This window comes from Python bivittatus, unplaced genomic scaffold (genome assembly GCF_059951505.1).
Source record: "Python bivittatus isolate LINGU-HERP-01145 unplaced genomic scaffold, Pbiv_v1 ctg000040_np1212, whole genome shotgun sequence".
Classification (NCBI taxonomy): Eukaryota; Metazoa; Chordata; class Lepidosauria; order Squamata; family Pythonidae; genus Python; species Python bivittatus.
This window is the reverse complement of record NW_028277032.1, coordinates 5,770,949-5,797,331: the sequence shown is the minus strand read 5'-3', so window position 1 is coordinate 5,797,331 and position 26,383 is coordinate 5,770,949. Positions and strand designations below refer to the sequence as shown.

General features: G+C 44.5%; 1 protein-coding gene across 1 annotated transcript in view; it reads right to left on the bottom strand.

Annotated features, from left to right (window-relative positions):
• Positions 1-26,383, bottom strand: part of LOC148216940 (uncharacterized) — a 589,705-nt gene that overhangs the window by 121,632 nt on the left and 441,690 nt on the right. The window lies entirely within an intron of this gene.

Genomic DNA, 26,383 nt, shown 5'->3' with positions numbered 1-26,383 from the left:
CTTTGGAGGTCAGGATGGCCCTGGCCCTGCTAGACTTTCATAAGGCTTTAAAAACCTGGCTCTGTGCCTGAGCCTGGGGTCCCGAAAGTGTTACAGGCCCCGTTACCTGGTTGCACTGTTGATTTTTATGTAATTTTTATGATAACTGTTGGCTGCCTATATGTATAATTTGTAATGGTTTTAATGATTGAAATTGTTTGTCGCCCAGAGTCACTTGGATTGACATGGCATGCATGCATGCATAAATAAATACACCCACTACCTCCTTTTTCTTTGTTTTGCTGTTGACATATTTGGGGGAAAAAAAACATTCTTGCTGGCTTTTGCCTCCCCCACTAGCCTAAGTTTGTTTTCTGCCTTTGCTTTCCTGAACTCATCCCTACGTTTCTGAGGAAACCCTGTAGTCTTCCTTGGTCATTAGCCCTTTCTTCCATTTCCAAAAAGCATTTTGCTTTCGTCTCAGCTCCCTCACGAGTTGCCTATTCAGCCACATTAACTACTTTAGATATTTTTTTAGGTTACTTCCTTGCTATCCTTAATTCCTTCTACAAGAAGTCCTAGCTGTCCACAATGCCTTTGTCTTTAAAATTGGGCTTTCTAACATTCATGGCTTGTGTTTGACTTGTTTTTGTCAAGCTTCTTGTTAACAATGCATGATCACTTGTACCCAAAGTTCCTATCATTTTAATATCTCCATCCACCTCCTCCCTGTTAGTACAGACAAATTCCAAGGAAATAGATCTCGTAGTACCAACATCAGCCTTCTGAAAGGGGAAAAAAATCATCCACAGAAGTTAAGAATTTATCTGACATCTTGTGTTTGGCAGATTAGTCTGGGAAGTTGAAATCTGCCACCACAACCATTTCACGGGCTTTTGGAGGCTTCAGTTATTAGCTTTAATAAATCTTCACCCACCTCTTCTGACTGGTTTGTGGTCTGCAGCAGACTCCTAGCAACATATTCCTTCTGCCATTTTATCCCAACCCAGATGCCTTCAGTACTAATGTAACCATCATTCCAGTAAATGTCTGTACAAATTCAACTTTATTTAACTATGGCCAACGGCCAGCAAGGTAAAAAAGAAAAAACTCATAAAGAATGATTAACTACAGCAAAGACAGTGTAACTGTTATATAAACACTAACCATTTAGACTTAAAAACTAGAGACAAGGAAAAATGGAATAAAATACAGTAAAATAATATAAAACATAAGATAAAATAGAAATACAGTAAAAGGCTCCTGTACAGGTAAATTTGTTCCTGCTACACAATTTTGTGTTGCCTGTTCCTCTAAAATAAGGTGTACTCATTAAGCCCAATTTTCCAATGGTAGGATTTATCCCACTTGTTTCTGTAATCCCTACAGTATCATTTTTGCCTTTATGCCTCCTGACATCCAGCTTATTGGTTAAGTTTCATATACCTCTGAACAATTAATATGTGATGTGAAAATAGAGGAAACTGTGATCCAAATTAGGGTTGTTACCATTGCCAGTCTCTGCCGGGTGGGAAGACCAGTTAAGACAGGCCATGAAGATGCCTCATGGATCTGGATGGATTCCAGCAATGCTCAGGGATTTTCCCAACAATTTTGGAGGCAGATCTTCTGAGCACCTGGTTGAACTCTGCAATTTGGAAGCAACAAGAGCACTTGATGAGTTTGTCCCTGACTGATGTGACTGTAGAGACACCTAGAACAGTGGTGGAAGAAGATGAAAAGTGGATTTGACCAAACATGGGTAAAAGCGCACATGTATGTATGTATTTTATTTATTTATTTATTTATTTATTTATTTATTTATTTATTTATTTATTTAATGTGACTTGTCTACTGCCTCAGTTCAACTGGACAGAAATATATTATAATAATATAATACTTATCATACAAAAATAATATATTAGAATAATACAATGCAATGCAATACAGTAAAGCTAAGTTTGGCATTGATATAATATGATCACAGAATATATATAATCAGTCCTCAATGGTTTCTGAAAGAGCCAAGTCTTTACCAACCTCCTGAAGGCCATGAGGGTTGGGCCATCTTTGTCAATATATTTCCACCTTTATTGCATCAGCAGAATGTGTCCCAGCAGCCTAATTTAGAGTGACCCGCTCCTTTCTGGGGAAGGATGTACAAGAAGAGCTTCCAGTAGGCCACTATGAGTTATTTGTGCAATACTGAACTAATAAAATCACTCAAACCTGCCCAGGTCTAAATTCTGCATGAATGAAGTCTGAGTAGGTGATTAGAGTAATGTCTGCTGAGGTTTCCTGGGATTCATTTCAGCTTGTTGATTCAAAGGAAGCAGGTAGGGTTCTCTGCAATGTGATCTCTGCCTTTGGGGGCTGGGTCAGTGCTCCACTTAGTTCCTGGTGGAGAATTTGGGAGGTAGTTAAGGCCTTTATGAGGGAGAGAGATTGTTCTGGCAGCCTTGAAAGAGAGAGTGTGCATGCTTTCCTGAAGAAGTCCTCCCTGGATCCAGCCATTTTAGACAGCAGTTGACTAGCCTGCAACATTCTCTTTTTAGGGAAAGTTGTTGAGAAAGTTGTGGGGCTGCAACTGCAGACTGCCCTAGACAGAGTTGATTGTTTAGATCTCTTCAGTCAGGGTTCAGGGCTGGACACAGAGTGGAAACTGCATTGGTCACTCTGGATTATGAGATAGATTGGGGGAGTGCACCTCTCCTGGTCTTTTTAGATCTTTTTAGAGATCTAAAAAGTGTGCCTTTGATACCATCATTCATGGTCCTTTGGGATGACCCCTAAGGACTGAGAATTGAGAAACTGATTCCTTTCCTGTGTGAATCAGCCGTCCAGGTCATAGCTGTGGGGAAGCAGAGCTTGTCCCAGCTCACACAGGTTCAACTCTCTCCCCCCTGCTCTTCACAATCCACACAAACCTTCTGGGGGAAGTTAGCTGCTGGTTTAGGATCATATATCCTCAAGATGCAGTTGATCCAGATATACCCTTGGCCAGGTCAGAAATGCAGGCAAAGTCTGGAGTCTGCAAGGGAAGGGAGTTAAAGGGATGGAAAGGGAGTTAAATCCCTGCAAGATGGATTTGCAGTTTGTCCAGAAAGGATCTGGCCTCTCTACCAGGTCTTGCTGTAATTCTGGATGAGGTAGTACTCCCTCGGGTAGAGCAGATCCATGACTTGAGAGTTCTCCTAGACTTAAGCCTGCTGATTGATAAGTGTGAAGAGGCTGTGTGCAGGAGAGCCTTTGCCCAGATTCACCAGTTGCAGTCCTTCCTTGAGGAGGTAGCCCTGGTGACAAACCGATGCCCTCATCACATTTAGGATGGACTACTACATGATCTATATGGGTCTACCTTTGAAAATGACCCAGATTTTGTGAGTAGCCTGCACTGCCTACCAATAGACTTCTGGAAAAAAAAATCAAAGTGTTGGTAATAAGCCATACAACTGTTCATGGATCAGCACCCTGGTATCTCCAGGACCAACTCTGTCAGGTAGAATTGATCATAAAGTCAAGATGAATTTATTCATGTTCAGGTTCTACATGGAACTCTCTACCCCTAGAGAGATCTATAAAACTCCCTCCTTGTGGTTTTTAGACTATCTTTAAAGACAACTTGATTTTACTTAGCTAACTCTTGAAGGGGAAATGATTATGACTGTTGTTTTTGTAATTTTATTTATAATTTTACAATTTTGATTTATTTCTATTGTTGCTTTTTCTCATTTTAACATGTTATCACCCATCCAGAGTCTAATGAGTTGGGCAGGCTACAAAAATCTATAAAATAAATAATTAAATGAGTAAATATTAGGGATGAGGAGGGTTCTCTGGTTATGCAAGGGTTGGGGGGGCGGTGAGCACAGAAGAGCGAGATGCCCCCAGTCCATGAACATCAGGGCAATGTATGGATTTTATGTTTAGTATTGCTTTTATGGTCTTAGTGGTCATATTGTAAATTGTCAGGGATCTTTTGGGAGACCTACAGTATATAAGTGCTGTAAATAATAAACAAATAGGCAAATGTCACTTTTGGATTTAACATCAGTTTGTTTTCCTTATTCTGGTCTATAACTGATATTACATACTTTTTAGGACTCAAATAGCTTTTTTTAATTTAAACCCTTGAGACTTTTGCCCACAATTCTTTGTTTTGCTCAATAATCATAACTATTAAAAATGGTTCCCTGATACTATCAAGCATTTTTGTTAAATGTGCATCCAGTCACAAGATCGGTGGCTTCAGGAACACCTTTGGTACAACAAAGCATGCAAAATCGGTATTCTCACCCACTTCCGCACACAGACAGACACTTGTTGCCTAGTACAGCTGCTTCACAGTGTTTAAGCAAATAGCGTCACACCAACACGTTAATTAAAACCACTGTCTGGAGTCTCTTGGTACCATTTGCACTGTAATCTGCAGCCCCTCGTGCACCATTTTACCTCTGTTAAAAGGAAGAATTCTGTGTGACGAGGCTGGGACTTAATTCGTTTCTTTGCCAGTGTTGTAAAACATACAGGTGAGTGAGTTTCAAGGCGTGAGAATCCTTCTCTTAGAGATTAGCTGATTAGCTGATTATGAATCATTTACAATGTCTATGTGGGATTTCCTTATCCAATTTTTAAAATCCACTGCAAAGAGGATTGTATTTAGATCTCAGTCTTCCTGCCCTTCTTTTGGTATTTTTCCTCTGAACTGCAGCCTTGTCTACTCTGGTCCTAACAAGTCTCACTGGTCATTTCACATCACTCTAGGTCCCCCTCAACTCTGCCAGCAGTTTCCGCATGTGAAACTGAAAAGGCCACCTTATAAATTGTCTGCAACACCCCCTGAGACAACAGAGAAGCCACTGGATCTGCAAGGCAGTTCAAAAGGCCGCAACCAGCTTCCAGCCACCCAGTTTTTATTTATATTCTTTATATAGTTATCCAATTTTTATAGCCACCCATCTCATGGATGTGACTCTGAGTGGCATACAGTAAAACAAATGAAAACAGAGCCTTAAAATCCATTAAAAATCCATTAAAGACATACATATAAATGAAACTATGGAAAATGCCTTCAAGTTCTCAGTGTCAGGTTCGGTCAGCACGGGGCTTCGGGGAAGCTCACAGCCACACCACGCGAACTCCCATGACCAGCGACGAGGAATCCATGGGTCAGCTGGAGCACGAGGAACCCGGACTCGAGGAGGGACGGTCAGAGCCACCCGGGAGCGATGGGACAGCGGCCAGGGCCGGGGACCCTCCAACGGATGGTCCCTACCTGACGAGGGACCGGCCGAGGGACAGACCTCCAGAGGAAAGGCGGAGCAGTCGGCGGCAGTCCACTGGGGGGCGAGAGGCAACCAGAACCCCGAACCTGTGCTTCCGGTGTGGAGGCAGAGGCCACCGAGCGACGCAGTGCCCGACAGAGCGGGAAGGAGCCTCACCACAGCCCAAAGTCAAGCCCCCGCGTCCTACCAGGAAAAGGGCCGGCGACCGACTGCGGAAGAGTGCAGTGGCGGCGGTGACCGAAAGAGGACGGATGGGGTGGTCGACCCCGGAGACGGCGTCCTCCGGAGAGGACTCGGAGCCGGCGGGAAACGAGGCGCGCTCACACTGAACGGCGTCCCAGTGCGAGCAGGGGAACCGAGGCATGCGGACCCAATCGGGGATGAGGACTGCCCTCCGTTCCAGGTGAGGATACACATCCAGGGGGTGAGATCCGGAGGGGAGGCACAGCTGCGGGCGCTGCTGGATTCAGGCTGCACCCACTGCTTGATGCACCCAGCTGTGGTCTCGGGACTCAGACTACAGCTGAGGCGCCTCCGGGAGCCCATTGCATTCAGCCAGCTAGACGGCTCGCTGGCGGGGGGGGGGGGGCAGCTCAGTATTACACCGAGCCGGTCCAGATGACGATCGGGAGCCACCGGGAAGAACTAAGATTTGTGGTGGTCCCGGTGGCTGACTACGCGGTGGTGCTCGGCTTGGCGTGGCTGCGGCAACGGAACCCACGGGTCGACTGGACGGCAAAGGCAGTGCGATTCGGGATCGACAGGCCGGCGGAGTGCGAGAGCAGAGGGGACCAGGCCGTGGCGACGGGCGCGACCGCAACCACAGACGGGCAAGTGGAGGATCCGAGGCACAGGGAGGCGAGACGAGAGCAGACGGAGCCCGAGACCCGGCCGGCAACAGCAGCAACAGCAGCGCCGGAACCCCGGAGACTCGCAACGATCCCGAGGCGTGGGGAGGCAGCGGCGACTGGCGGGACAACTGCAAAACGAGGGACAGAGTCCGGGGAACCCACGACGAGCGGCGGAATCCCGAGGCAATATCGAGACCTGGCGGCGGCGTTCAGGGAGAAGGAGTCCGACCAGCTCCCTCCACACCGACCCAGTGATTGCGCCATCGAGTTAGAGCCAGGGGCAACGCTGCCCAAACTGAAAATGTACTCCCTGTCAATGAGGGAGATGGGGGCTCTGCGGGAGTTCATAGACAAGAACCTAGCGCGGGGATTCATCCAACCCGCGAAGTCACCATTAGCGGCCCCGGTACTATTCCGGGAGAAGAAGGATGGCTCGCTCCGGATGTGTGTGGACTACCGGGGGCTGAACGCAATCAGCACCGAGTACAAATACCTCCTCCCCCTGATGAAGGACTTAATGTCGCACCTATCTAAGGGGAGGGTGTTCACAAAACTGGACTTGTGCGAAGCTTACTTTAGGGTCAGGATCCGCGCAAAAGATGAGTGGAAAACGGCGTTCAACACGCCGCTCGGAAGCTACCAGTTTTCCATGATGCCGTTCGGATTAAAAGGGGCCCCGGGGGTGTTTATACAGCTAATAAACGAGGTGCTGCACGACCTACTCTACTGGGGCGTCCTGGTCTACCTGGACGACATCCTCATCTACACCAAAACCCTGGCGGAGCACGTGAGCCTGGTGCGCACGGTGCTCCAGAGACTGCTGAAGGCGCAGCTGTATGCGAAGCTATCAAAATGCGAGTTTCATCAGGAGCAGCTGGACTACCTCGGCTACCGGATATCTAGTCGGGGAATTGAGATGGACCCAGCGAAAGTAAAAGATGTTCTGGGCTGGGAAGCGCCGCGAACCCGGAGGCAACTTCAAAGCTTCTTGGGGTTTGCGAACTTCTACAGACAGTTTATCCTGAACTTCGCCCAAATCGCCCTTCCCCTGACAGACTTGCTAAAAACCAAGGGCACTGGAAAACCCCCCAAGCCCAGCATGACACTCACGTGGACTGTGGAATGCCAGGGGGCGTTTGAGGAGCTAAAACGGCGGTTCACAGCGGAGCCGATCCTGCGCCATCCCGACCCAGATCAGCGGTTTATCATACAAGTAGACGCGTCAGACGTGGCAACGGGGGCGGTCCTGCTCCAGCCCAGCCCGGAGGGGGCCCTCCACCCATGCGCCTACGCCTCCCGCAAATTCACAGAGACAGAGAGAAGGTGGATGGTGTGGGAGAAAGAGGCGTACGCCGTCAAGTGGGCGCTAGCCACGTGGAGGCATCTATTGGAGGGGCAGCTGAACCATTCGAGGTGTGGACGGACCACAAGAACCTCGAGGCCCTGAAGGCCCCGCGTAAGCTATCCCCCAAACAGGCGCGGTGGTCCCAATACTTCGGGAGGTTCAGGTTCACCCTAAAACACATCCCCGGGAAGTGCAACTTCCTAGCAGACGGGTTGTCTCGCATGCCCCAGCACGCCAGCCTACGAGAGGAGATCGTGGACTCCATCATCCCTGCCAGCAGGCTGGCTGCAAAGGCGGTGACCCGGAGCCAGACGCGGCGCCTGAGGTAAAGCAAGGGTTTGCAGAGGCGGCGGAGCGGGACGCTTGGCTCAAGCAAAACTGAGAAGCGCTAACCAGCCAAGAGGGTTTGTGGTGGCACGAAGGGATGTTGTACGTACCCGAGGGGTGCCAACGGGGGGTCATGGAAAGAGCCCACGACAGCCGGAACACGGGGCATTACGGCTTCGTGAAGACGCTCCACTTAATTCGGCGGCAGTTCTGGTGGCCAACGCTCCGGAAGGACGTGGAGGCATACTCGGGGGGTTGCCCGGTGTGCGCGACAGCGAAAGGGGCCAAAGGCAAGCCTAGGGGGTTACTCCAGTCGGTAGCGGAGCCCGACAGCTCATGGCAAGAGATCGCCATGGACTTCATAGTAGAGCTCCCGGAGAGTAAGGGGAAGACCGCCATTTGGGTGGTTATGGACTTATTCTCCAAACAAGCGCACTTTGTAGCGTGCCGGCGAGTCCCCATGGCAGAGAGGTTGGCAAGGCTGTTCGTGTAACATATTTACCGGCTGCACGGCGCGCCCCGACGGGTCGTCAGCGATCGGGGTGGCAACTTCATTGCGCGGTTCTGGAGGGAGTTCCTGAAGCGGGTGGGGATGAAGCAAGCCCTTTCCTCCGCAGCGCATCCGCAGACGGACGGAGCCATGGAACGCCTGAACGGGGGTCTTGAACAGTACCTGCGCTGCTATGTGGGACACCAACAGGACGATTGGGCGGAGCTACTGCCATTCGCGGAAGTAGCATACAATAACGCCATCCACAAAAGTACCGGCTTTTCTCCATTCAAAGTAGCCACCGGGAGAGACTTCGTCCCCATGCCGGAGTTGCCTCAGCTGGAATCCTAAATCAACTCCCTGGATGCCTGGTTCGCCCAAATCGACGCCACCCAGCGAGTGGCGCACGCGGCATTGCAAAGAGCCAAAGCCGATTACAAAAAACACGCGGACCGCAAGAGACTCCCCGAGGAGCAGTGGAAAGTGGGGGACCAGGTGTATTTGTCAACCAAAAACCTAAAGACACACCAGACATCGAAAAAACTCAGCCCGAGGTTTGTGGGGCCGTTCCCCATTGCAGAGGTCAATCCAGTAACCGTCAGGCTGACGCTCCCGAAAAGCCTCGGGAAGACCCACCCGGTGTTCCACTGCAGCCTGCTAAAGCTGCACCAGCCGGGGAACGCCTGGCACAAGACAGAGGGAGTGCCACCACCCATCATGGTCGGTGGGGAGCAGCATTTCGAGATCAACCAGATACTGGACGCCAGGAGGCACAAGGGGCAGGTCCAGCTCCTCGTGCAATGGAAACATTTCCCCAAGTCCCACAGCGAATGGGTAAGCAAAACCCACATAAGAGCGCCGGACCTAGTGCGGGACTTTTACAACAAATACCCCAGGAAACCGAAATAAAGTCGGGGGGGGAGTTGTCTTCAGGGGGGCGGTATGTCAGGTTCGGTCAGCACAGGGCTTCGGGGAAGCTCGCAGCCAGACCACGCGAACTCCACCGGCGGCAGCTAGCGAGGGAAAGAGGAACTGAAAGCGCCGCTAATTAATGGGCCACCTGCGCCCAGCCAAACAGGAAAACCGCAGCAGAAGTTTTAACTATACACTGATAACGGCGCGAGCCAACAATGAACGGGGCCGCAGGCAGCGAAACAAGATCGCCGCGCAACACAGAACCCTCGGGCTTGCACGTAACGGGGGGGGACCAACCCAAGCCGGAGGGGGACTGCCAATCAAGGACAATGGACCCTGACCGAACCTGCCATCATGGACAATCAAGAGGGATTATTGGGGGGCCGATAATCTGCAGCGGTAACGCGATCCCGGGGCGGAAAAAGCGCGGGAAGGGGGGAATATAACGAGTGATGCAATTGTACCAAGCCAGTCCTGGCTTTGCTTGTGACTGCTACGTTACGCATGAGTAAACCTCTTTTGTGAACCACACGTGTCACGGGAGTTTCTCTGTCGAACGGGGCAAACCTTACACTCAGATGCAACACAGCCATTTCACGGGCTCCCTGTTTCCACCAGGTCCCCAAGCCTGTTGACAGAACCACATTTTAAGGGATTTTAAGCCCAGTTCAAGTACTCACTGTGATTTGCAATCTGTCCTGATTTTGTTCTTTTTGGGGGGGAGTCCCTGAGACCTTGTCAAATCAAAGCTCTCCTTTTCAGTTTTGCACAGTTGCAAAAATCACTACCCTGAAGCTGCTTTGAACGCTGAGAAATGGCCAACTCCCCATTCCAAGTGCCTCAGCAGAGGGGTGCTCAGGACTCACATGCCTCCCCCCCACCCCCACCCCCAAACACCATCTTTGTGTCCTTCCTGGGCCAAAAACTCTGTCTTCAGCCATGCTCAGAGCCCCTTCCTCCAGACATCTGCTTCCTCCCTTCCTTCCTTCCGTCCGTCTGTCTGTCCTTCCTTCCTTCCTTGGTGCTCATTGGGCAGGATGTGGTGCTTGGCTGTACTGCCCATGGCCAGCTAGAGCTGCTGAAAAAATCTGCAGAGAAACTGTGCAACCCAACAACGTGGAGTCTGTTGTGCACCAATAGGAATGCAACTTATCTCTTGGAATTCATTACCAAAGAGTCACAACTTAAAATCTGTGCCCAGAAATGTGTATGTTTGGGAAGTAATGGATCAGCCTGCCTTCCGAAATCATGGAGGCTCCATCCCTGGAGGATTTCAAGCCAAGGTTGGGGCAGCCCTTGGTCTGGGTTGGTCTGAGGATACCAACCCTGGGCAGGGGTTTGGACTAGAGGAACTCTCAGGTCCCTCCCAACCCTAGGAGTCAAGGGTTCTGTATCCTTCCCACATTCTCATGGTGCCTACTGTCGCCAGGGAGAGTTACACAGATTATCGGGGGGGGGGGGGAGTAAGTGTTGCCACGTTGAATAGATGTGGTAGTCAGCATTTGGCTTTTTTCCTTTGATAGCAACAGGCAGTAAGGCATCAGTCAGTGGAAAACAATGCACACATTTCCCGTCTGCAACAGACTAGCTCAGGGGGATGACCCCAACTGATAATACAAATACCTGACAGGAGCTGCAGGGAATTTTAGAGCAAGATTTAAACAATGTTTAAACTGAACATCAGGAAAAATAAGTCCTAACAGTATGAGCTTTTCCACAATTAAATAAACATCCCTCTAGAGTTGGCTGGCTCTTCTCCACTGGAGGCATTTCAACGGGGGCAGGATTGTCATCTGGCTGGGATGTGTAGTCTAGGAGTCCTGCATTCAGACCTTCTTTCCAACCCTTGGACTCTAGGAGTCAGTGATGGTGAACAGGCAAGCACAGGCTGGAGCAGGGAAAAAAGGGTTTCAATTCCATGGGTAATAATCCTTCCCCTTTCCTTTGTGCTGAAAGAGGCCAGTTTGAGTCCTGTGTTCAGTTCAGGGCAGCAACTTTAAGAGGGGTTCACCCAGAGGTTTCAAGGATGATCAGGGTGCTGCTGATTCTTGAGAAAATATTATTCAGAGTGGTCTTTAAGTCCCTGAGCAGATGTCACACACAGAAAGGCCATTGTGTCTCCAAGGGCTGGATAAAAAAGACATTGTTTAAGTGACAGGAAACCAGACATGACCAAACTTCAGCAAGGCCTTTCTGACAGAAACCCCAGCTGAAGAGTGGGGCCCCTCCCGGGGAAGCAGTGGCCTTCGGGCAGAGGCGGTCAAGCTGGGAACCTTGCACCAAACAGGGGATGGAATCCAATGCTTTTGACAGCCCTCCAAACTTTGGTCTGCTCCTGCTCTGGCTGCTGGGCTCTCCATCAAGCAAGGAAGAACTTCCTGTAAGTGGTCTGAAGCTATTCTCTGATGAGGAATTGCACTTTTCCTCTGACTGCCAGTTGGTTGCTTTGGGTGGGTGGAACATTAGAAGACAACTGCCTTCACAACATATGCCTTTATTCATCATGGGAATGTTCATGGATTATGGTTGGGGTGTAATTACTTGTTAATGATGTTTCACATTTTCCTTGTTGCTTTTAATTTAGGAAAGAGTTTGATCAACTGGTGCCTTGAGCATTTTCCTCTGATACCTGCCAATTGGCCTTTTTGGCAAAGAGAGCTTGCTATCCTTCAGGGCATATTTAGAAGTCAAAGTATCACCAGGATCTGACATACTAATAGGCTGAAAGAAAGAACGTGTTGCAGAGGAATTGCTGAGATGCCAGCAATATTTTGCTGAAATCTACTTTTCCATAATTATGTTTTATGTTTATGATGCTTACTTAGAACCCAGTCCCTCCTTTCACCCGGAATGCTTCTTGGTAGGTTTCAGAGAGACCTTCCTGTTTGCTAACACCCACAGATGTTGTTGTTTTCACCCAGAGGAAAGACAAAACCCCAGCTGGAAGACCCTCACAACCAAGAGCTTCTGCATCTCCAGAAAGAGAACAAGGGTCAGGGCTGAAAGAATACAGCCCTCAAGAGCAGGTTGGATGGAAGGACTACCTGTAAGATACCAAGAAGAGAATCCTGGTTTTTCTTTTTGCCCAATGAAACAGAAAGCAAAAATACAACAATAAGTTATAAAGAGTTATAGAGAAAAACAACCAATTACAAACATAAAGAACATATTGGAATATTTGAAGAATACTCAGCAAGTGCTGGTAATTTAGGATCATGACTGGATAAAATTGCTTCTGGCATTTTCTTCCCAGGCAGCTGTCATGACCAGCTTTATAATCTTGCACTGAAGAGAACCATTATTATGTTTTTTTAAGGATTTAAAGGATTTAAAAAATCTTTTGTAATGTTTAGATATAAGTAGATATGTATCTAGATCCCTGTGGACTAACATGAATCCTGATAATTTCTTAAAACTATTTTGGTAGTTCCTTTTCAATGTTAATGAATGTAGCAGATGAATTATCCAGCTAACTTTTATACCTGCCAATGCATCCAACGCATTGAATTCAATCTCTTCCTACGAAAAGTAAGCATCCTTCTGAAAACAGATGAATTATGACATTTGGTTTTGTTTTATATTACAACCAGATATGGGTTCTCTGTGACCAGACAAAGATATGTCACTGCTGCTCAGGTCCAGGCTGAAATGCTGCAACTCCTAAGGGGGCCCACAGGCTGCTGATTGCCTGATCTGCCCCAGCACCTCCTTGTCCCATGACCAGAAGCATCCGGCAGTTCCTCACTGACTAGGGTTTCTCTTCCTGCAGCCCTGCTCAAGCCAGTTTGTTTGCCATCAGCCTACCAGTGTGTTTGGATCCTGTCCTTTCCCCTCCTTCTTCTGAGGTGAGTATGAGAATCTGGGTTAAGATCAGCAGAAAAGAAATTTTAAAAATGGAGTCCGACCAACCACTTTACAAAGATGTTTTGTTAAAATGGCATACCTTTTGGTAGATGGGCAGCTATAAACATGTGTTTGATAAATAACATAAAAATAATAAATACCCTTCAATCTCTTGGGAAGCAAACTCTGCCAAGCAGGGAAACCCCTGAGTTGCCTTCCTAATAGCTGACTCCTGGGAGAGGCTCCAGCAAGCACTTCATGATCACACCCAGAGCTGCTTCTGGCATCTTCCTCCCAGGCCTATTTCTACTCTACGCAGATGATGCCACCACTCAACCCACCAGCCCAAGTTGGGCTTTACAGATGCCTAGGAGCACTATCCTTTTTGCTTTAAGAAAAATATTAGAAATTAATAATTCTAAAACAAAGGTCCTAATTTTCACCGCCACCACCCTCCCAAAAAAGTTTTGACTTTTCTCATAATTGGAAAATTAATGATAGATCTATTGAACAAGTTAAGAGCTTTAAATATCTGGGTATTCACTTCCAACCTTCTACTTCTTAGAGACACCAAATTAGTGAACTCTCAACAACTACACAAAAAGCTTCCAATGCAATTATCAGATCTGCCAGCCATAAAGGCAATAATTATGTGCCCGCAGCAATTAAACCATTTAAAGCTAAGGTCTTAAATCTACTACTATATGGCGCTCAACATATCCACCTTGGAAACTATTCAATCCAGATTTTTGAAAGCCGTTCTCCACATTCCTTGATCAACTATGTATTTCTCCAGCTGCAACTCAGCTGAATTTCCCTTGAGGCTGCTGGGACTTTGCTGACTTAAATTCTAATTAAAATAAAAACATTGCGGTGAATCCTTGGCCCAGCTTACATTCTCCAAGAGTCATGTGTTTTCCTTAAAAAAGCAAATACATTCTAATTGGGTTTAGCATGGTCTACCCTCCCTAGCTCTATGCTCTTTGGGCCCAAATAAAGCCATGGGAAAATTCACGTGGGGATTTACATTGGCATGAATTGATATTCTGCCACCAATTGTGACAACAGGAAATATAGCAACATTATATACCAGGATCACCTCTGCATGTGCTGAGACACCAAAGCAGAGTCTGGGACACACATTACTAAATTACCTGGCATCTTGGACTTATCAAAACCCTCCTTATCAAGCTTCCCCCCTATTCTCATCAGTGACTATAGATGTTCTATAAATCAGTGACCAAGGATGTTCTATAAACATCCAAGAAGGTCACAAAATTTTAGCTGTAGCAATGGCTATCATAAGCCAATGGGTTTCATCTATAATGATCTAAGTCTGGGACTTTGCTTTTCTATGTACCATTATATTCCTTGACCATTTTATCTGTTTCTTTTATTAATAGCAATGGAGGTGAATTTTATTAATCTCTGTATAGGAATTTGCCAGCCACGACAATCTTTATTGGTTTGTGTTGGACTTGGCTCACATCATATTTGGTCTCAGTGTGTATGTCAGCTACAAAACTCAACTGCTTGCTTGATTTTTTCCTCTCAATCAATGTATAGCTTCCACTGATTTTAGTATTGCTTTGCTCTATTATCATTTAGCTAATAAATAAATGACCTCTCCTAAAAAGTAGAGGAAGGGTTAGGGCTAGGGCTAGGGTTAGAGTTAGGGTTTGCCCAATCTTCAACTTGATACAGACAGAAAAAGAAGACTAGTGGCAAAGTGGAAGTAGTGAGAACATTGGGAAAAAGGGGCCAAATATTGCTGGAAAAGAAATAGTTAAAGAAGCAACTTCTGGTCTTCCTTACAGCAGTTATAAACATACTTATTGTCACTCCTCCCCATCACATAGTTCACTTCTTCCCATATTCAACCCTTTTCAATCAGCAAATCCAGGAATCATCAAGTCATTTTTATCCATTTTCAGCAAAAAGTCCGTAAAAGGTTTCCAGTCTTTTAAGAAAGTATTTATTGTTTTATCCCTGATCAAACATGTCAATTTTGCCATTGCTACTAATTCTGCCATCTTCACAGTCCAATACTTCATTGTGGGTCATTCTGTATTTTTTCATCTTTGCACATAGAATAGCCTTGCTGCCGTTACCATATATCTTCCATGTGTCTTTTCTAATTGGCTATCCATAAGGCCTAGTAGAAAAATTCTGGTTTCATCAGAATGTTAATTTTTAAAATTCTTTGCATCATCATGTATTTGTAGCCAATATTTTTTCACTTTTTCACAAGTCCACCATGGATGATAAAATGCCCCCTCATGCTTTCCACGTTTCCAACAATGATTAGAAGTACCCTTATACACCTTAGATAATTTCTCTGGTGATATATACCAGTGGTACATCATTTTATAGAATTTTTTCTCTTAAGTTATCAGACAATGTGAATTTCAGTCCTTTTAACCACATTCTTTCCCATCTATATATTATAACCAAACTCTTTAATTTGTTCTTCTTCCATTTCATATCTCAACATTTTAGCAATATGTTAATCATTTGTATGTAATTCCATTTCAAATTCCATTACGTTGTTCTATTCCTGTTAGCTTTTTATCTACATTAAACCTCTCCCTTAATTGTGTATAAGAAAACCATTGAAAAATAAATCCCTCTGCAGTCAGTTGTTCTCTTGATTTCATCTTAAGTTCTCAATTTTCCTATACTAGCAAGTCTTGATATGTTAACAATTTTTCTTTGCCTGCTGTTTCTTTTCTATAAAATGCTTCTTGTGCTGACCAGTAAAGGTATTTTCAGGCACAACCTGGGTTTATATCTGTTCCACATTCTTAATATGGCATTCCTAACATAATGATTTTTGAAATCTATGTTAACTTTAACTTTATCATACCATACCCCCTCAGCATGCTTGTCTTTTAATGTAATGTTTTATTTTTATTGTTTTAAGCCAAGTAAGTTGCCCAGAGTCAATTGGTCAATGACCAGCTTAAAAGAAAAAGAAAAAATAGAATAAAGTCAAATGAGCAAATTGGATTGAATGAACCAAATAGGTGATATAAAAATGCACACTATTCAGATTAAAATTCTTAGGTAGAAATTATATCTAAATTTAAAAGGGAAAATAAATATTCAACTTATAGTAAGGTAATTTAACAATATGAACATAAATCATCCTATAAAATTTGAAAATCTGAAGTAATTATCATAAATAACTGAAAAGAAATATTAAAAACAGAAACAAGAGTAGTAATTAAAGTAAGTCTGAAACCAATTGTTTACATACATCTACTACTATTGTATGGAGATTGGCTATGTCGTACGTGATAGGACTTTCCTTAGCTGATAAAAGGGGGTCAATGCAAAATTCTTCTAGCCAACCTGGAACATGTGACAACTGAAGGAAGAGGAGTCTTCTTTGGATATGGTTACAAAGCAGACAGTGTAGCAGCACATGAAGCATATCTTCGACCAACCTCCAGCCCAAGGGTGGGTTTGACTCCCCATAGAAAGTTGGCTGAGTCTCCCATGCAGGATGACAGAGGGCAGGCTGTTAAAACTGGCCCTAAAGAAGAGCCTCAATGGGGTTGGAGAAATTGATGGATTGCTCTAATTAGGTGATTTCCATCTAGGGTGGTGAAATCATACTAAGATAGAGGACTTCTTTGATGACTCTCTTAGCCTCACAGAATTCAAAAAACTAAAGATTCAAAGGAAGGGCCAGAAGAAGAAAGTTTTTTAGGATTACTCATGACCACAAAGATTGAGAATTATCAGATAAGACGAATGAATCTGTCCAACTGGAGAATAGTGGCACTTAAGCCAATAATTAATAGCCAAGCACTCAACTCAACTGACTTTTGGCCAGTCTCAAGCCTCAAAATCACATTAAATATACTTCTTGGGGCATGAAGTGGTACTCTGATAAACTTAGTGTCAGGTCTGCGATGTTCAAATCCCTACGAGGAAAAATCTCTTGAAACCTGTAATAAGTTCAAAAAGAAGTTCATTTATTGAGATGTACATACAGCTTCAAAGCATTGCTGAAACTAAAAGCCCGCACTTTCCCACTCTACTTTTACCCTCTTGTTTACCCCTCCTTCCCCTCAGCCAGTACTGCGTTCTCATGTTGGTGCGACCTTGTAGGTTCCTGGCTCCAGATAACAGTCCATCTGGGTTAACGTCTCACCTTCCATGCTCCCCCTTCCCCGCTACTAAACAATTGGCAGAAATGAAGCAAGCAACTAATGAGCCGATAGATTGATTGCTGGAGGTTCTGACATGCCACCCTTCCAAAAGAAAGCCATGCTTCAAACCTGGTTCTTGAAGACCTGAAATAAAACAGACAAAAACAACAACCAGGAATTTGCACATGCATGCGACATTTTCATTATGCTCTATGTTTACTTTGGCTTATCAGGATATCTTTTATAAAATTCTTTGATCAGTTTTGGAACATTCATATGTTTTCTAACCACCCACTCAGAAAAAGACTTCAGGAAATGTTTCCACTGGACTAGAAATTGTATTTCCCCCCTATGCTTCCTAACATCTAATATTTCCTTTATTTCAAAATGTTGCTCACCTTCAACCATTATAGGTTCCTGGACTGATGGAGCCACGTGCCACCATTTTGATTCTATATAAGGCTTTAACAGGTTACAGTGAAACACAGGATTGATCTTTCTTAATGATTTGGGTAGTTTGAGGCAAACAGTCACTGGGTGACTGTCATTGTTTCAATTTCAAAAAGGTCCGAGGTATTTCGGCCCTAGTTTCTTTAATGGTTGCAGTGATTTTAAGTTCTGGGTCAAAAAAAATACTTTGTCACCAACTTTCCATTTCTTTTCAGGCACCCTCTTTTGGTCTGCAAATTTCTTGTAACTTTCTCTGGCCTTTTCCAATGCTTTTTCTATAATTGGCCATAATTCTTTCATCTGCTTAACCCATTTGTCGGCCGATAGGATGCCAGTTTTTTCACACAGAAGTTTAGAAATTGGCATGAAGTCTTGACCCATGGCTATTTTAAAAGGAGTAAATCCGGTACTATCGTGCACAGCATTATTCTAGGCTACTTCGGCAAATGGCAACAGATCAACCCAATTACCTTGTTGATGATTTATAAAGCATCTCAAATATTGTTCTAAGCCAGCATTCTGCCGTTCAGATGCCCTGTCCGTCTGGGGATGGTAACTCAAACTCAGCCCCTGTTTGCCTCCAGTTTATCAACGCCCATTTTACAACGAAGGCTTCCTTCTCCCACACTAACCACCTCCTCTCCATTTCAGTAAATTTCTGGGAGATATAGGCACAAGGATGTAACACCCTGTTGTCAGTTTTTTGTAATAGCACTGCCCCAATTGCCACATTGGAGGTGCCTGCTTGGATTACAAATGGTTTATCTGGGTCCGGATGTTTTAGGATGAGTTCCACTGTGAACAGACTTTTTAGGTGCTCAAATGCCTCTTGGCATTCTTCTGTCCAATCTAAGGGTGCCCCTGGCTTTTGGGCTTTGATCTTCTTTCCCCTTAGTTTTTAGCAAGTCAGTGAGAGCCAGAGCAACTTGAGCAAAATTAGGAATAAATTGGTGGTAAAAGTTAGCAAATCCCAAGAAACCTTGCAATTGGCACCTTGTTCTTGGCGCTTCCCAGCCCACTACATCACAGACATTGCTTGGGTCCATCTCCACCCCTCGACTGGGAATCCGATACCCTAGGTTATCCATTTGTTCCTGGTGAAACTCAGAGTTTGAAAGTTTGGCATACAATTGCGCATCCAACAATTTCTTAAGCACTTCCCTTACCAATTGTACATGCTCATCCCAATTTTCAGTATATATCAGAATATCATCCAAGTACACCAACACTCCTTTGTACAAATATTCATGTAACACCTCGTTTATCAGTTGCATAAAGACCCCTGGGACCCCGAGAGCCCGAATGGCATCACACAATATTGAAAACAGCCGGGGGGGGGGGGGCAGCAGAAGGCTGTCTTCCATTCATCTCCCTCCTTGATCCTCACTCTAAAGTAAGCATCTCACGAGTCCAACTTTGTAAAAATTTTCCCCTTTGCAAAATGAACTAATAGATCCTTCATTAGTGGGAGGGGATATTTGTTTTCTTTACAAATGGCATTCAACTCCCTATAATCAGTGCATAGTCTTAATGACCCATCCTTCTTCTCCCAGAATAGCACAGGTGCCACCAGAGGGGATTTAGCAGGTTCCAAAGGGTTTTGCCCTTTGTAAGTTTTTGTCAATGAACTCCCTGAGGCCACCATTTCTACTGGAGTCATAGAATACATTTTTGGTGTGGGGTATTTTGCCCCTGACTCTAGCTCAATTGCACAGATCCGATTTGGTTTCACTAAAAACCTTGGCCAAGTCCCTGGATTCCTCCGGGATTGATTTAGCACCACCTGAGTCACCTTGGGTTAGGACTGGTGCACTGATTGCGGCTACCTCTGTCCTGGATGCATTGCTGGCGGCCTCCCCTTTTCCAGTCCCTGTCCCATCCAGAAAAGTCACACTTTTGGTGCCCCAGTCTACTTGAGGTCTCCACAGTTCTAACCAAGACATTCTTAAGATCAACAGGTGACCTGCAATCAATGCAACTAAGTACTTTAAAGTCTCTCGATGAGAGCCAGTCCGAATGTCCTTGTCATCTGAGTCTGACTTTGACTCCTCACGCCTCGGGTCCTCTGCCTGCTTTTGGGCGTGCTTTAAAGCAGATGGCCAGAGTTTTCCGCTGGCTGCTCCTCATCTTCCTGTTCACTTTCAAACATCAGCTGAATTGGGAACTGGTCCTCCTCTTCTGCTGCAGCGGTTCCTTTCTTCTCCAGTTTCACTATCTTTGTTGATTTGCCAGTCTGCTTAGGCTTCATGGCTGGCTTCTGGGCTGACTTTTTCAGGCAGGCGGATGCAAAGTGCCCCTCTTCTCTGCTGTTGAAGCAGGACTTTCCCACTGGCCAAGCCCCTGCTCCAGTCCCCATGGCTTTCCCACTTCCCTTCTGGTTTGGCTGGTGGAAAGCAGTCACCACCTTCAGGTGGGTTGCTGCGCCTGATCCTCGAATGGCTAGCCATTGGGACTCCATCACTGAGACGTGGGCTATCCACCCTTGCAGCGTGGTTGGGCATCCTCTCACCAACGCCATCTCCCATAGATTGGGATTCAGTCCCTTCTGAAATTTTACCACTTTGAAGGACTCTGGCAAATCGTGGAGTTTAGCTGCGAGATGTCTAAACTCCAAGGCATATTCGGTCAGCGACCGGGTACCTTGCTTGAGCTCCATGATAGCCTTTTGTGCCTGGGTACGAGCACAGGGGTCCTTGAACCACTCTTGCAACACCATTATGAACCTGTCAAAATCTTCCAGCTCCGGTGCATTGGCTTCTTGCAGGTCAATTACCCATTCAGCCGCTCGACCACCAAATAGTGGGACACGTAGGTGACCCTCCAGGCATCACTCGGAAAGAGATGTCTGCAACTCCCCATGCAGATCCTGACTTGGTTCAGGAAGCTGGCCAGCTCATTTGGATCTCCCCCATATGGCTTGTCGAGGCCCCATCATTTCAGCAGGTCACCTTTTCCTTCAGCCAGGTGACCCTGAGCCAATGGTTGATTGCCTGCGCCCCAAGCTGGGGGCCCTAGGTTTCAGAGTCTCTCTCTCCTGTCATCGCATTAACTCCTAGCCATCACTCACTGCCCCAAGTCCAGTCCAGCAGGTGGCCGACCTTGCCCCCCTGTTAGGAGCCTCCCTAGCATGGCTGTCAAGGGCTTCAGTTCTTCCCTAATTGCTTGCATCTTGCCACAGAGCATGTACAACTCTTCCTCCAGCACCTGGACTCGTTCTTGCCCCCATGGCTTAGTAGCAGCTCTCACAGCCCCGGTCATGTCCCCGATTGCTGCAGACCATCTTGGTCTGGCTTCAACGGTGGTGGTTCTTCGGTTACCTCCCAAAATTCCAGCAGACTTTGAGGTTACCATAATCGGCCACACCAACGCTCCATCCTTTTCGTCACTACCTGGGCTTCTATCGCTTGGGACAGGATCAGGATCTCCTCAATCTCTAGAGGAGGTGACGGCTCTTTCACAATCCCACGTGTAGCTCCCACTTCGGTTTCTGCAGATTCGCCCTCTGTCTCCAGGATCTCCTCCTTGCTGGAGGTTCTGACACTTAGTTTATAAAACCCAAAGTAATTTAGTAAGTGGACATCCTTAGAAATCTACTAAATAAATAGATATGATTTTAAAAGATGTAGACATGATTGAACAGTGGTCAAGCCCAAGCATGATGAGATTTAACAGGGAGAAATGTAAAGTCCTGAAGCTGGAGGTTTAAAAAAATGAAAAGTACAAATATAGGATGGGGGAGACCTGACTTGGCAGTAGCATATGTCAAAAGGATATTAACATTCTAGTAGATCCTGAGTTAAACCTGGGCTAATAATAAAGGTAAATGCTTTAACAGGAGCATAGGGTTTAGAACATGAGAAACCATTGTGTCTCTCCTCTGCCCTGGGCATCATAGTTCTGGCCACCACAGTCTAAGGAGGTCATGGAAAAACTAGAATGAATAAGAGGATTGCTACCAAGAGGGCTAGGAGAGTGGAAATGACATCCTATGGTGAATGGTGGAAGAAACCTAAGCCTACAGAAAAGGTGACTGAGAGGGAATAAGACAGTAGAAAGGGCTGTCATAGGAAGGGGCAGGGGGAACTTCCAGAGAAAAATTCAGATGATATCTGGAGATGATTCATTCCAAGACATTAGCAAAACACCGACAGCATGGATGAGACTGTGTGAAACTCATTTATTAACAACCTGTAAGTGGGTGCAGTTTAAGAGAACTTGAACTTATCGGTATACAAGTTGGGAGAAGGAAGATGGGGAAATCAACTGATTTTAAAAGGTGGGGAGGAGCAACCCCCTGTCAAAACAGCTGCTCAAAGTGGGCAGGTAAATCTCCAGAAATCCTGGTATTGCTCTTGTGCCCCTTGCCTTTCAGAATCTTGGCTCTCTTCAATTTTACTTTTAGAACTTTCTCCTACTTTGCTCCATTTTTCAAAACAAAGGGGACAAAAGAATTGCATTGTCTATTGTATTATCAAAAGTTGCTAATCCTGTAAACATGGGAACTCACAGAAACACACAGAGAAGCATTTTTCTGTATTTTTTCTTTGACTTGGAATTTGACAGACAGGATTAAGTTTGTAGGGTGCAGCATATTTTGAAAAAAAGCTATAAAATCTTAGAACTGCAGAGAACAAGAGGAAATAACATCACCCCAAACCATCAATCTCTGGCCATTTGGGAGAATAAGAGATACTGGACTTGGAAAACAAACAGTGTTCATGGAAGGGTTAATTTATAGACTGAACAATCTTCAGCAGCAGCTCCAAAGAAAAATCAGAGGGCTTTTTTAATTGTTTCAAATTAAGGATATTAAAAGTTAGGTTCTATACGGAAAACATTTTCCAGTGAAAGGTGCAGCTACATGATTATTTTCCCAAAATGCACTTACTGTACATTTCTCAGAGCCATCAGCTTTGATTGAAAGCTAATGAAAAAGCTGTCCTGCGTCAGTTTCTTCCTTGTATCCATTAAGAATAATTATGGCTGAACAATTTTTGAAGCCTGTAACCTTCGCAAGTGTTGCTAATGGCATTATAAATTGCTCCTTGTCCAATGACTACAGTTTGGGGTTTAATTCAAAAGCGCTCTGTCAACAGGGCAGATTTGCGTGGTTAATGAGTGCGTTTAAAACAACAACCTCAGCTCATGCATCCTAATGTCGATAAGAGGATGTGGTTCAATAAAGCCGCTTGTCCATAATAATTAGCAGGAACAAATGTCCTGGCTTTGCCCAATTGAGGTATTAATGTCCCCCTGCTTTCAGGGGTTCTGACCAAGTTTCCTCTTCTGCTCTGTTCTGACAAAAATAATTTTTTTAGGCCAGTGTTCACCACATGGCAGAAATAGCACAGAATGCTAATGGATTACAGGAGAAATCCTGTCAGTCAACTAAAAAATCAGCAGTAGTCTTTCAGATAAAAAGTGGGAATTACATGTTTTTTTTAAAAAGAAAGATATTGTGATAATGCACCTGTTCACTTCTCTCAAAAGTACTCAGATGTCATGATGAAAATTTCAAGCTTTTGTTCATCATGCGTATGGCTTAATACCAGATTTGATGGCCACCCCCTCTTGCATTTGAGGGCAGCAAGCAAGCAGCAGGGCCCCAACAGGCAAACCCAAGATGTTTCTTTGATCATTTCCTCCTTCTTCATGCATAGTGCTGGGAGAATATCATTTTAATTTCTCAGCAGCTTCTGATACTACTTTTGAAAGCGGGAGAGAGCTGTAGGATTGAACAAGAAATTCAGTCCATCAGATTTTTAGACACATTAGAGTTACCCAACCATTGTTGTGCCAAAACAACAGCAAATAGAGGGCTTCAGAGATAGCACGGTAAAGCTGTGAAATTAGTATAAGTCACTAGTACAGAATTGGCCATAGTCAGAGAATACTTACAGTACCTTGAAAATGGTTAGATCTCAAGAGACAGAAGAATTGCATCCCAGGATGTTGAAGGAACTTGCTGTTGGTCTGGCCAAAACTTCATATGTTATATTTTAGAAATCCTGGAGAAGAGCTAAATGCCAGATGATAGGTAATATTGTCCAGAAAGGAGGAAAGACAGTGTATGGAGAGTGATACCTGGGAAGCTTCTATAGTAGATCCTAGAGTGATCAGTCGGAAACATATGGATTTAATAAGAATAACTCTTGCCAGACTAATCATATTAGATGTTTGGCCTGAGGATTTCTTTAATAGATTGTGGGAATACTACTGATATACAGGTGGTCCTCATTTAGCAACCACTCATTCAATGACTGTTTGAACTTACGATGTAGTTACAACCAGACCTCATACTTACGGCCATCATAGCATCCCTGCAGTCACATGATCACGATCTGCAACCTTCCCTGCTGGCTTCCCTGAAGCAAAGTCAATGGGGAAGCCAGGAGGAAGTTGGAAGTTGCGATCACCTGAGGTTCTCACTTAACGACCCATGCAGTCCTCGCTTAATGATGGCAACTGGGTCATGTGGTTTTTCAACTTATGACCACATCACTTAACAATGGAGTTTCCAGTCCCAATTAGCATTGTTAAATGAAGACTACCTGGCCTGATGATCCCACCAATCTGCAAAGATATCATTATGTTTAGTTTTATTTCATTTTAATGCATTTTAAGGAATTTTAAGGAATTTTTCAATGTACTTTTTGTTTGTGGTTCTGGTCTGTGACCGTAATAAAGATGATTCTGATTCTGGGGGACTACCTGCATCTTGATTTCAGCAAGCATTTGACAAAGCATCTGATGACCAAGAGAGTTAATTCACTAAGATTTGAATGCATAATAATTAATTAGATACACAGCTGGCTCAAACTGGGTCCAACCTGGATAGAGATATCAAGTGGAGGGTCAAATGGTTTTAGCACTGCAGTCTTCAACATTTAATGATGTGGTGGTAACATTAGATGGTATAGCAATGGTGTAGCACCCAGAAATAAAATTCAGAATGATTTTGAGAAGTTAGAGAAATGGGCTAAAAATATAACAGAACAAACTTCTAACAGAGCAAAGTAGAAAGTATTTAATTTAGGAAACAAAAATCAAATGGATAAATATAAGATGGGAAACTCCTGACTTGCTAATAATACTTGTGAGAAGCATGTATGTGTACAGACCCATCACACTGCTCCATTTTGGGATGAGTAGTATCACCCAAAGCACAGAAAAAGAGGAAGAACAGGGAACTACAGCATTTGGGTGCAGGAAATAAAAAAGAAAAGGAATTCTAACTATATCTAGCTCGTACCAATCCCATGTGCTATGTCGCTCTGTACCTTTCTGTCCATGTGAACCATCCTTTCTTCTGCCACAGCCATAAACTGATTCATGGGTTGCTTTTTCTTTTTTTAAATTTCTCACTTCTCTCCAATCCACCATCACTAAAGACAATATCTTTGTTCTTCCCCCTCCTGTTAACCCATTCACTCTTCCTTCATCCATCTACCCTCCTTCAACACTTACTCCTTATCAATATGTCCTCCTGTTTTCTTTGTATTTACTTGTATACTTGTATTGGTTTTATATTTTTGATATGGTCAGATGACTAAATCAATAAGGTTTCTATTCTATTCTGTTCTACTCATTCTTGAACCTATCTCTTCTCATTTTACTACACACACTTCATCCCGCTGCCTTCAGCATGTAGCCACTTCTCACTTCCATAAAACGAGATGGGGCAAGGGTGCTCCTATATTGTACACCCCTTATTACTCCCTCAAACTTTCACTTCTTGTGGCAGACCACACACCAGTTAATGATTTTCTACACATCTTTGTATATCTTAAAATTCCTCCATCCATTTCTTCACCATTAGTAGATTCATCCAATTGTTCTACGGTTTTTGTTGTTGCTTGGGGTGGGTTTCTTTTGTTTTTTTTGTTTTTGTTTTTTTGCCATTTATGCGTAACTTGTAATCATTCACTTATTTTTCCCTAACAAATAACCTTGAACTTTGATACATTAATTTTCAGATCCATACTTCTTGTTGCATCATGCAGTTTAACTTTTGCTACAGATCATTTGGGTTCTCAGCCAAAAATAAGGCATTGATTGCAAATAAAAGTGCATGTAAATTCATGTCTCCAACTATTACATTTCTGTCGTCACAAGAAGTATTCCTTATACATTTACCCCTAGATCTATACAACAAAGGGAATCACAGATCTTTATCTTACTCATTTGTCAATGTTGGATAAAGCATTTTTTCATTTTGTGCACACCCCTAATTTTAACATTGCTCCAGCTATGATAGAGCTTTACCATTTTTAAATAGCATTTATAACTTCCTTTTCATCAACTTTGTCTTGAAGGCTAATATTTAACACATTTATTTCAATTTCACTATAATTCCCATACAAATGTCTAAAATATTTCTTCTGGCATTCCCCCATTTCCATTTCATGGAAGGAGCACTAAGTATACCACCTTGAGTTCCTGGAGGAAGGGCAGCATAAAAATCTTACAAATAAACACTGCCAAACATAGGAGTTACTTTACCTTCAAAGTTCTTGTAAGCCTGCTAATAGCTGGGAGCATGGTTGATTCAGTTTTAGGGTCAAAGATATTACTGCAGGTCTGTGCTATAGACTGCCAAGCCAGGCACGCAATCTGCATAATGTCCTCCTGGACCAGATTATAGGGCAGAAAGGAAAGTAAAAATAGAAGACTTCGGCTACTGAGACATCTGTTGGAAAACTAATTCAGTCCAGATTGCACAGTCTCCAACTTACCTC